The following is an 11,372-nucleotide window of genomic DNA, read 5'->3' on the forward strand; positions in this document are numbered from 1 at the left end:
TCCTTCATTGCTTTCATCCAATTCTCATCTTTGCAGGCTTCTTCAACTATCTTAGGTTCAAACTCGAAAAGTAAACACAAAAGAACTTGTTCTTCAATAGCTTTGCTTCTTGTAATGACTCCTCTATTCATATATCGTATGATTTGATTCTCGAAATGATTTTTTTGCATATACCTTGGAGTTTTTGATATAGTTGTCGAAGCAACCCGAGTTTCTTTCTGCTTGTCTTCATCTTTGTTTTTCTCTTCTCCTTCATTAGATTCATACCCTGCTTGAATAACAACTACTTTTGAAATGTTCTCATCAACCTTCACATTTGCACTTTCAACAATTTTATTCATCCTCTTGTTATAACATGTGTAAGTTTTTCTCTTCATAGAATAACCAAGAAATATTCCTTCATCTGCTCTGCTATCAAACTTTCCAAGATTTCCTTCATCTCTCCAAATATAGAATGTACTTGCAAAAACTTTGAAATACATCATAGATGGGATCCTTCCATACCATAACTCATATGATGTCTTTCCAAACTTCTTCCTGAATAGAACTCTGTTAAGGGTGTACACAGTAGTATGTATAGCTTCTCACTAGTAAATCTCCGATAGGTTTGCTTCCTTGATCATAGTTCTAGCTACCTCTTGAATAGTCTTGTTCATTCTTTCAACTATGCCATTATGTTGAGGTGTCTTAGGAGTTGACAAATGTCTTCTAATTCCATATTTTCACATAAAGTATCAAATTCATCATAAATAAATTATCCTCCTCTTTCAGATCTCAAACACTTGATTCTTCTATCAACTTCATTCTCAACTCTAGTTTTAAATATCTTGAATTTTTCTAATGCTTCTGATTTTTCTCTTAGAAATGCAATCCAAGTCATCGTAGAGTGATCATCAATTAAGAGCATGAAATACCTCTCACCTTGCAAACTCCTTGTTTTGGCCAGACCGCATAGGTCTCTATGTATTAGATCCAGCAATCTGGTAGACAATTGTTCCTTTCCTCTAAATGTTCCTTTTGTCTTATTTTCCACTTGACACTTTTTGCAAATATTGTTATCCAGTTTAGTCAGTCTTGGTAAATCTCTCATAGCTTTTATCATACTAATCTTCACCAAATTGTCAAAATTAATATGACACATCCTCAAGTGCCATATTCAACTCTCATTGATCTGTGATAATAAACAATGTCTTGTAGCAACTTCCAATTGGTACATGTTTCCACGTGTCTTTTTCCCTGCAACAATAATTGTTTCGGATCTCGTAGCCACTATCCTGAAAGACGACACTATAACCATTTTTGCATATTTGTCCAACACTTAAGAGATTATAATGTAATGCTTTCACATAGTAAACATTGTTAGTGTTATGATTTCCATCAAAGGTAATAGAACAAATTCCAAGAATTTGAGTAGTCTGATCATCTCCAAATCTAATTGAACCACCATCATACTTTTCAAGAGTTACAAACTTACTTTTGTCACTAGTCATATGATTTGACCATCCACTAGATCAATCAACCATTCATTTATATCTCTCTTAACATACAATATTTAAACAACAGACTCAATAATCTTAGAATTATTAGGTTTAGGTCCATCTTTCTCTACCATGAATAAACAACCACCATCCTTATAATCTGACTCATCATCTGAAATACCAGCATCATTTCTAACATAGTAGAATTTCTTATTGAACATTCTTTTATTTTCCTTATACTTTTGTTTTGATCCTATTTATGGACGTCTAGATGCATAATGACCTATCTTTCCACATTTAAAACATTTAAAGGGTAACATACCTTTATACTTGTCTGTTCCTCTCTTCAGCTTTCTCAGAAAGTTCGCTTCCATCTCATCCAAGCTCTCCTCATCATCTAAATCTTCATCTGCAACTTTTGATGTTTTAAAGGTTGTCTCTGTCAAACTTTCTCATCTCAAATGCAGTCAAGGTGCCAAACAACTTTTTTCTAGTGAATTTCGATGGATCATAGGTTTTCTCAATAGCTGAAATCTTGTCACTGTAACTTTTCAGTAAAGTTCTCATGATCTTTTGTATTACATCCTTTCCATTTAAGATACCACCAAGATCTCTGATCTCATTTACAACACTGTCAACCTTTTGAAAATAGCTTGTTACTCCTTCACCTTCTTCCATTCTTAAATTCTCATATATTCCCTTAGCAATCTGCATCTTAGATAGCTTGACTCTTTCATTTCCTTCATAGATACTTTTCAACCTTTCCCAAAGTTCATGAGCAATGTAAGCAATAACCTTCGCCGCTTTAGTTTTAGATAAAGCACTAAAGATAGCATACCTTGCTCACTCATTTTCTTCATAAGCTTCAATCTCATCCAATGTAGTAGGTCCATTTGTCAGAGATAAATACTTAGTCTCCACAGCTTTTCAGGTCTTATAACTCAGAGAAATCAGATATCCTCGCATATTCACTTTCTAGAAACTATAGTCGCATCCTTCAAAGGTAGGAATAGTCAATTTATGTGGCATTGGATCTCCTCAAGTGGTTAGTCTCACTTTCTAGGAACCAAAACTTTGATACTAATTGTTGAATATTCTGGACAACTAAGAGGGGGGGTGAATCAATTTCTATTAAAATTATATCCCATTTCTCATAAAAACAAATCCAATACAAGTTAATATAGATTACTTAACCACAAGAAGATATGAATATGAAAGAACACACACATGAAAACACCAAATATGACATGAAAAAACCCAAGAAGGGAAAACCCACGAAGAATTTTAGTTCTCAATATGAAAACACCTGTTAGGGTGACACCAGTTAAGGTGATTTTTACAAAGATGACTCACTTCTAGAATTGCTCACTCTAGGTGGACTCATTGTCCAGCTAAAACCACCAAAAAAAGGAGGGCTCACTGGCCAAAGGAAGAAAGAAAGAATCCACCACAAAGGCACAACTACCACTCTACTATACAATATCGGAAGAAACCTTAGGCTCACTGCCACCAGTACCAAACAACAACAATAAACAACCACACTGATCAACCACTTCACGTCAAAGATAGATCTTCCTTTTACATTCAACTTCCTTCTATAAATCCTTCCATATATTATTTCATTACAATTATACCATATATATACTAATCTCCAAAGATAGATTTTCCAAGTTGACCAAAGAGATAATAAATCATAATTCAAAATAGGTCTTTACTAAGTATTCCCATGGTGGAAAAGAATGAAAAGTGGACCACACCACAATGCAACAATACATTATCCAAATGTCACAATCACCGAACCAGGTAAGAACATGGTCAAAAACATAATTGTGGAGCACATCAACACATTTCAAATTAGAATGACAAAGACACATGCATTATATAAACATAAATCCAGCAACGCAACAAGAGAACTGAAGGTGTGGAGCTCTACAAACTCTGCCAAACAATCATCACCATCACTGCTTAGACTTTTGGGGCACACCTTCCGGACCACCAAACCACGAAAGAAGAATCTCAAGACAATATCCAACAACATGCCAACATATCACAAATGTATCTACAACAAGTCAAAACACCCATAACAAAACCAAACACTAAAACAAAATCAATATGTTGACATCAATGACAACCATACTGAAACATCAATCCACTTCACATTTGCAACAAAGGAGACACATGAAACCATTAAAAACAATCATGCAGCATCTGGAAATGTGCAACAAAGAGTTACAGACCCAAAACCAAGCCTTTGGACTAACCTGGGCTAACTCGAACTCCCAAAACTAATCTGGAGAGCAAAAACAATGAATTGGCGCTTTTGCTCCATGAAATGGAGCATTTGTTGTCTTTTAATGTTTTTGCATCATCTTTTAGTGCATTTGCAACATATTTTGGCACATTTGCACTATGTTTTAGCACATTTGCAATAGAATCGGGACTACATACTTGGGTTCACTTATGGCTCAAATCCCAACACCCAGATGACCAAATCCCATTTGAGATGGGTGAGTTTCCTACTCAAAAATGTAATTGAATCATACCCAAGACCAAAAATCAATTAACAAGAAATTAAACACCGAAAAAAAACCCTTAAAACAAGGAAACGAAAGCACCTAAAACAACCATTCTACAAAATCACAAAGTGAGAACCCAAAACTTTTCCAAAACATTTAAAACACCATTAAAACATAAAATAAATATTTTTCTTCCTTTTCTTGAAGCAAAAGTACATTAAACATGGGAAAAACAAGAACTCCAACTTGGAAAACATAGAATGGACTATAAAATCGAAGATGCACAACCTCCACACGAACAACGAATCAACATGAACCAGAATGCCTTCAAAAATGAAATCCCCAAATGCAATGCACCTCCTCAAAATAAATCCACAATACCCCTTTGCAATCTTCACAAAACCCCTTCTCAAATTCACATCAAGATCTCCTCCATACACATGCAAATTCAAAAGTCTTCAACAATTCCCATTTTCGAAGAAAACTATTCATCCACAAAAATACCTCATCCAAAAATTTCAAAACCACCCTTCATAATTTCCGAAATCACCCTCAACACCCCAAAAATGAAAACTCAAATGAAAATAATACTTTCCTCTTGCACTGTAGACTGAAATAGCAACCCCCAGTTTGAACAAAAGATCACTCACATCAAATTAAAATTAAGAATTTAAACTCAATTACCAAATAGCATCTCCCACAAGTAAGTGAGTAAATAAATAAATAATAAATCATTCCCACATAATGAAAATGCTAAAATAATATTATCCACAAAATAGTATAAATAAGAGGTAATATAAACAATATAATATGAGATCCACTTAATATACCCCCACATAATTAATCATTCATACTTAGGATTATACATTATATTTTATTATTCACCTCAACCATACAACATCAAACCAACAATAAAATTAAATTAAATACATCATACCTAAAACCACATAAAACGTAACAAAATGACTCTACCCAAGGATACTGGAACTCACAAAGGACACTGACTAGGGTTAGGATATGATAGGGCCTTAATGTCAATTTCTATCAATTGCCATTAAGATTAAAGACACACTCAAACCTGTGAGACCAGGTGGAATCGAAGCCTAGTACCTATACCCTACATAACACCAAACGTCTATACATAACATATATATAAACATAACGTACACAAGCAAGTGAAAGAGAATCGCAACATCACACTCCACTCATATATGAATGATGTGACATCGTCCCCTTCACATCCACAACAATAAGACACCCTAGCAAAGACATAACATAATAAATACCATCAACATCATCCACATCTAATGTAGACACTAAATTAGGGTTGACACAAGATAAATCATCATAAGCAATAAACATGAACCACATCTCCTAAATAATGAATAATTACGAAGCTAATCATAACCTAACATCAATAATTAATCCAAAGTATAGAATCAACATCATCATAGTAATCATAATGAATCCACTAATATCAAGGAGAATATCAATATAAAAAGTGAAATAAGAAGTAAAGAGTCTCAGGAACACAAACAAGTCCATAAGTATCTAACATAAAGTATCATAAGAATGAATCAGAGAAGGGCACTACACAATATCTTAATTATTGTATCAATAGGTTCCATCACATATCCCTCATCATATCCAATTTTTCCTTTCTTGCCTTTAATCTTGATCAAAACTAAGGATAAAATATCTTTGCATGATTTTGACAATGCAAAAATCACTTTCTCTATCATGCATATCCTTTATGCATTACCCTTCCATCTCAAGCTTACTTATCATCATCTATCCATAGCTAAACTACCTCTACTATGGGGCATCTTGTTCCTTTGGAACTGTCCTTAAAGATCCATCCTAAACCTACTACATTCCACATCATATATTAGTAGTTATTAGTATCTATGCTTCATGTATCCACCTATCATAATATTGCTAGCCTGTCATTCTATTTCATAATAAACAAAATTGTACCCTAATTGGAGGCAATTCCCTTGACCTAGTCATGGGATTGTATCTATCACTATCTTGAGAATGAGAACTTTCATTTCCCATACATTTAACACAAACAAAGATATAAACTATGCATGATCCAAAAATAGTAAGCTTTCATAAATATCATAAGCAAAAGGCTGTCGCTAAACTGAGTATGTTGCCTACATAGTTGCTTGTCTATCTATCCATGTCTATCTTTGCCTTAACAAATATATCTCTTCAACAATAGACATTACCCACATTGAATTTATCCTTTAGCAGATATATGATGGTTGTTGGATTGTTTGTTATTTGGTCTTTTTCTTGTTGACTTAACATTTTATTTTTTCTTGATTCATGTGCTCGCTCAAGACTGCCTAGATATTCCATATCTCAACATGTTTAAAATGGCATCAAATAAGGCATGGTCATTGCTTTCACATGCCATTCTTGTGGTACATTATTCTGATTCTACCTAGGTAACTACTTACCTTATGCATGTTTGAGTACTTGCACATGCATTCATCCTTTACATACTAGGTAATTTAATACCTTTTGTGTACTAAGACCACCATAGTCTAAGTTTACTTCCCCACATATTTGGACAAAGTCTTGTGATGTTTATAGGACAATCTTTTGTTTGCAAAGTCATACTTAATGCAAGAGATACAAAGTCATCTTGGTTCCTCATACCTTGGTGCATAATGTTCGCTTGCAATATCAAAACTAGGATTGCTCTTTACATTATTTTAGCATAACCAAAGCTCACTATCTTTTATTTTTTCACGTCCTACCATTTTACACATTTCATCCCTCTCATTAACCATTCATACCTCTTACGATCTAAATTATTCATCATCATATTTTGTTTCCCATAGTAACTCATCTTTGATCACTAAACCTAATCTATATTACGTATCGTGAGCTCTAACAAAATTGATTTTTGGTCCAATTTCAATGATCATTCTACTTTCATCCCTTAGTTTAGTGGAAAATAGGTCATCAATAAATTTTTTTGCATCAACATCATTTACTTTGAAACACCATTAAAAAACATTGTTTCAAAGAGGGGCAAAACGCAGACATCTAAAAATGACTAATATATTTTCATCTTATCATTTCATCATGATCTCACTAATTTTTCTATCTATATTAATTGAAGTATTTAAATAAACTAACTAGTCATTTATAATAATTAGAAATATTTTTTATTAGCTAATTTATTTTTTTATTTTTATATTAATTAAATATTTTTTTATTATTTAATTTATTTATTTTAGTCCACTATAATTAAATAATTACATCATCTTGTTCAAGCTCATACTAGTCTACAATGAAACCTAAATGATAATAGTCATTTGAAATACATGATCATCTCAACCAAGTTCATGTTAATCTACCCAAAAGATCAACAAATAGTAATCATCCAAAACTATTTTCATAACTCTTCCAATGATATGGATTAAAACTTGAGATTTATACCATCACAATTATTTAATACCGTAACACTCTGAACTTCCGAAGCACTTTATAAAAAGTTAGATATAGATAAATCAATAGATTAACTTCTTCAATAAGCTATTGCAAAATCATCTTGATCAAGCTCATAGTCGTCTATAATGAAACCTAAAGGATAAGAGTCATTTGAAGCAAACACATCTCAATGGATTACTAGTCAAGCCACACTGCAGAGACATGGCATTCTCAGAAACATCACCCAGCTCAATAGAAGTGAGAATTTTCATCTCTCTGTGCATGATTATTCAGTAAAAAATTGCTATTGCTTCAAAACTATTATGTTTCACAAAAATGACTCAATTTTATCTAAATATCGAATTCTTTATTTGTCTTATTCGGGCTCTTATCCTTGCATCTAATTTTCTTTTTCCACATTTCAAATAATGGATTGCTCGTCAAACCACACGGCAGAGGAAAGGTATTCTCAGAAATAACACCCAGCTCAATAGAAGTGGAAATCTTTCATTTAAGCAGATGAGTTTAGCACGGATGAGGAAAAAGAAACCTCTTGGTCTTGCATCCGTATGTCCAATGGTCAGTATAGAACCACATGGAGAAAGTGTCCTGAAGCCTTCCTGACTCTTTAAGTTTACAGCCTTCTCAACACTCAACCAACACAAATGCCATTTTTTTTCCTTGTGCCCATTCCATTGACTAAGCCCCTCTGTCTACTCTCCATATGCATTCCGATTACTTCCTTCAGCAGTCCGTGTAGCAGCCTTAATACAATCACAGTGTTATGTCTTCATTCTTGCCAGGAATTGGTTAACAATAAATGCAAAAAACCAGGTGACATGTTATACTTAAGGATGAAAACTGTCTCACCTAGAGATTCTTGTCCAAGTTATCAAAACCACCCTTTCATAAACTATAAACATGTCAAAATCCAAATACACAATTCGTAAATTTCAACATGGTTGACTAAAATAAATAATTAAAAAATACTTATCAAAATGCATGCTAATGGCTCAGAAAATCCCTTAAAATATTAAGCATCACACAGATACCTGCAAATATAACGCAGAAACTGTAAGACAATTTTTTTCATCATCGACACAAGCTCATCTAAATAGTAAATCATAAACACGTGCAATTTCAACAAACTTGATAAAAAATTGCAGCAAATGGAGTATCAGAACTTTAGATAAAACTCAAGACACAATAGACATGTCACATTCTTGTACACGGACCTTACTAGATTTGGAGATGAAATAGTTTGCAAAATCCTACAAACATCTACTAGACTTCACCCATTTGCCCTCCATGTGCATATGCCTTACTTGTTACAGCAGCTACCACTTGATCTGCCTAGGTTCAGTCGAAACCCTTAACAGCAGTGACAACAGCAACCTTGTCACGCGATTTGCTGTGAAGCTTGACAGAAGTCAAGCAGAGCAGCCTTAACACAAGTGACGATACATTGACTAATTACAAATGCCAAAAAAGTCATCTCAAATGGAGAATATTTACCAATACACTCTTTTCGTCCAAGTTACCAAAGCCACACCCTGAGGACTTCCTTCCAAGTTTGTAGACTGCAACCGTGTCAAAATCTACACACTAGACAATTTCAACTTGTTATGACTTAAACAACTCAAACATACTTATCGCAAATTATTGCTGGGTCAAAAAATATCTTAATAACACATCACACAGGTACCTGCAAATAGTATGCAAAGCAACTGTAAGACAACTTTTTTCATCAGTGCCACAAGCTCAAATAAATAATAAGTTCACAACTTCACGTACAGCTTTGAGAAAGTTTACGAAAAAATTGCAGAATGTACGATTTTGAAACTGTACATAAAAATTGCAATTACATTAGATAAACAGGCATACAGACCTTAGATTTCTTAAAAAGTAGCATCATCTTCTGAAAATGCCTACGATCCTTCACTTGTTTTATCTATGTATACAATCACAATATTTGTTATAGCAGTTGTTACTCATTTGGTCTAGGCTCAGTTGATAACCCTTGACAGCAGTTAGTGCAGCAACCTTCAAATAATCAGCCGATACCCTTGACAGATGTCACAGCAGCTACCTCAACCCAATAAGCCACTACCATTATCATAGCTTCCTTTTTCGACATCGATAAACAATAAATGCCAAAAATCAAGTGCCCAGCATGGATGAAATTTTCATCTACAATGAACAATTTTCACCTGTACGCTACCCACCCCTCTTGAGAGCTTCCTTCAAACTTCCTAAGTTACAAAGATATATCAGAATCTAACCACACATTTTCTTGTAACTTACATAAACAATACAAACATGTGTATTTAAATGTGCACTAGTGGCTCACAAATTCCCTTCAGATATTAGACATTACATAGGCACCTGTAAGAAATTATTTTCCATCATTGCCATAAGCTTAACAGAATCGTAAATAAATCCAATTTTTTTACGAATTTAACATAAAAACATTGCAAATTGCGAAAATGTGATATCGAAACACATGGAGACCTTATTAGATTTTCTGAAATGAATAATTATAAAGTTTTGGGAGCTTCCAATTAGCCTTACATTCATCTTCTCAATTGACATTTTGCAAATAAATGGAAGAACATGGCTCAGAAGTACCTTGGAGAAGCATCATACTGCTACCTGCTGATAGAAACCAGAGCAGCTGTAAGACCGGCCTTTTTTTCATCATAGCCACTTAAATTTTATTTCTTTCTTTAATTTACCACCCATGTGTGGTACTGTTGACTATGAAAAGTTCATACCAAACTCCAACAATACAAAAATCACTAAATGCATCAAGCAGACGAGAGGCATTTGTGAAATAGCCAATCTAGGCATAAAAAAAGGAAGAAAGAGACATTGACAGACTCAGTCATGTACATGTAACTGAGGTAGACACGTGAACTGACTTGAACAATTATAACCAAGCTTTGTAAAATCTTGATAACTTCTCAAATAGGTGTGACTGAGTTGAGAAAGAGGTGTTGGGAAACAAAGAAAATATTCCCACTTGGGCAAGAGTGCAACATGCATGTAGTCTTATTCGCATCTGTTCTAGTATTTTACTGCTTCATCAATAGTGAGGTATATTCATTCAAGGCTTTTTATATTTGCTCGCATATGAATTCCATCCTATAAAACAATAATATGTTAATATTTATTTTTAGTGGTTGGAAGCATTTATTTGTCTAAAGTTTATGGCTTTCTCCTACCATAAACACGGTAATGTAGAACATTGTGTCCACACAACCTATTAACACGGTGAAACATTGGTCATAACTTATGGTCTCTATCACAAGATAGAATCATTTTTTATTGAAAATCTTCAATATCACCAATGTTAAAAGAAGACCACAAGGAGAAAAAAATCCTGAACTTGTTTCTCATTTCAACCTATAGAACAAAATGAAACCTATACTCGACAAATTGCAGTTAATTTTTTGTATTAATAAATTTTGTAATATCAGTTCAGCTTTTTGGATGTCTAAGCATATAGTTTATCTGTCAATCATTTATGATGCATTAACAAATTGTTATTCATTTTACTTTAATTTAAATGCACATTTATTAATAAAAATTTGTGTAATATATATTCATAAGTGTGTTTCAAATCTGTCAAAACTTCAAAGTTTTAATGTATATGTATATGTACATATATATATGCAGACACACACACACACATATATATATATATATAATTTGATTAGTTACTATGATAGAATATTAACATTAAGTTGTTTTGTACTTCTCTTATTTTGGAAGCTTCCATGTGCTTTCCTTCTTAACTTCTTTCTTCTAGAAAAAATTTTGAATTCCTTTATCAGACTTTATATGAAATAGATTTAGCATTACTTTGTTGAGATATCTCTCGTGTGATTTACTCGTGTGCTCATATCAACTACAGCAGAGTAGTGTG

The 11,372-nt window shown here is 33.4% G+C and overlaps 1 long non-coding RNA gene and 1 other non-coding gene across 2 annotated transcripts; both read right to left on the minus strand.

Moving 5' to 3' along the window:
- Positions 1-7,931: 7,931 nt before the first annotated feature.
- LOC131042794 (uncharacterized) lies at positions 7,932-9,326 on the minus strand. Its single transcript, XR_009105311.2, has 3 exons — positions 9,150-9,326; positions 8,680-9,049; positions 7,932-8,496 (listed from the first exon to the last, which is right to left on the minus strand). It is a non-coding gene; the product is annotated as an uncharacterized LOC131042794 (long non-coding RNA).
- Positions 9,327-10,057: 731 nt separating this feature from the next.
- On the minus strand, positions 10,058-10,150 carry LOC131042815 (small nucleolar RNA snoR113). The gene has a single exon (XR_009105319.1). It is a non-coding gene; the product is annotated as a small nucleolar RNA snoR113 (small nucleolar RNA).
- Positions 10,151-11,372: the final 1,222 nt, after the last annotated feature.

The sequence above is a fragment of the Cryptomeria japonica genome, chromosome 10, assembly GCF_030272615.1.
Source record: "Cryptomeria japonica chromosome 10, Sugi_1.0, whole genome shotgun sequence".
NCBI lineage: Eukaryota > Viridiplantae > Streptophyta > Pinopsida > Cupressales > Cupressaceae > Cryptomeria > Cryptomeria japonica.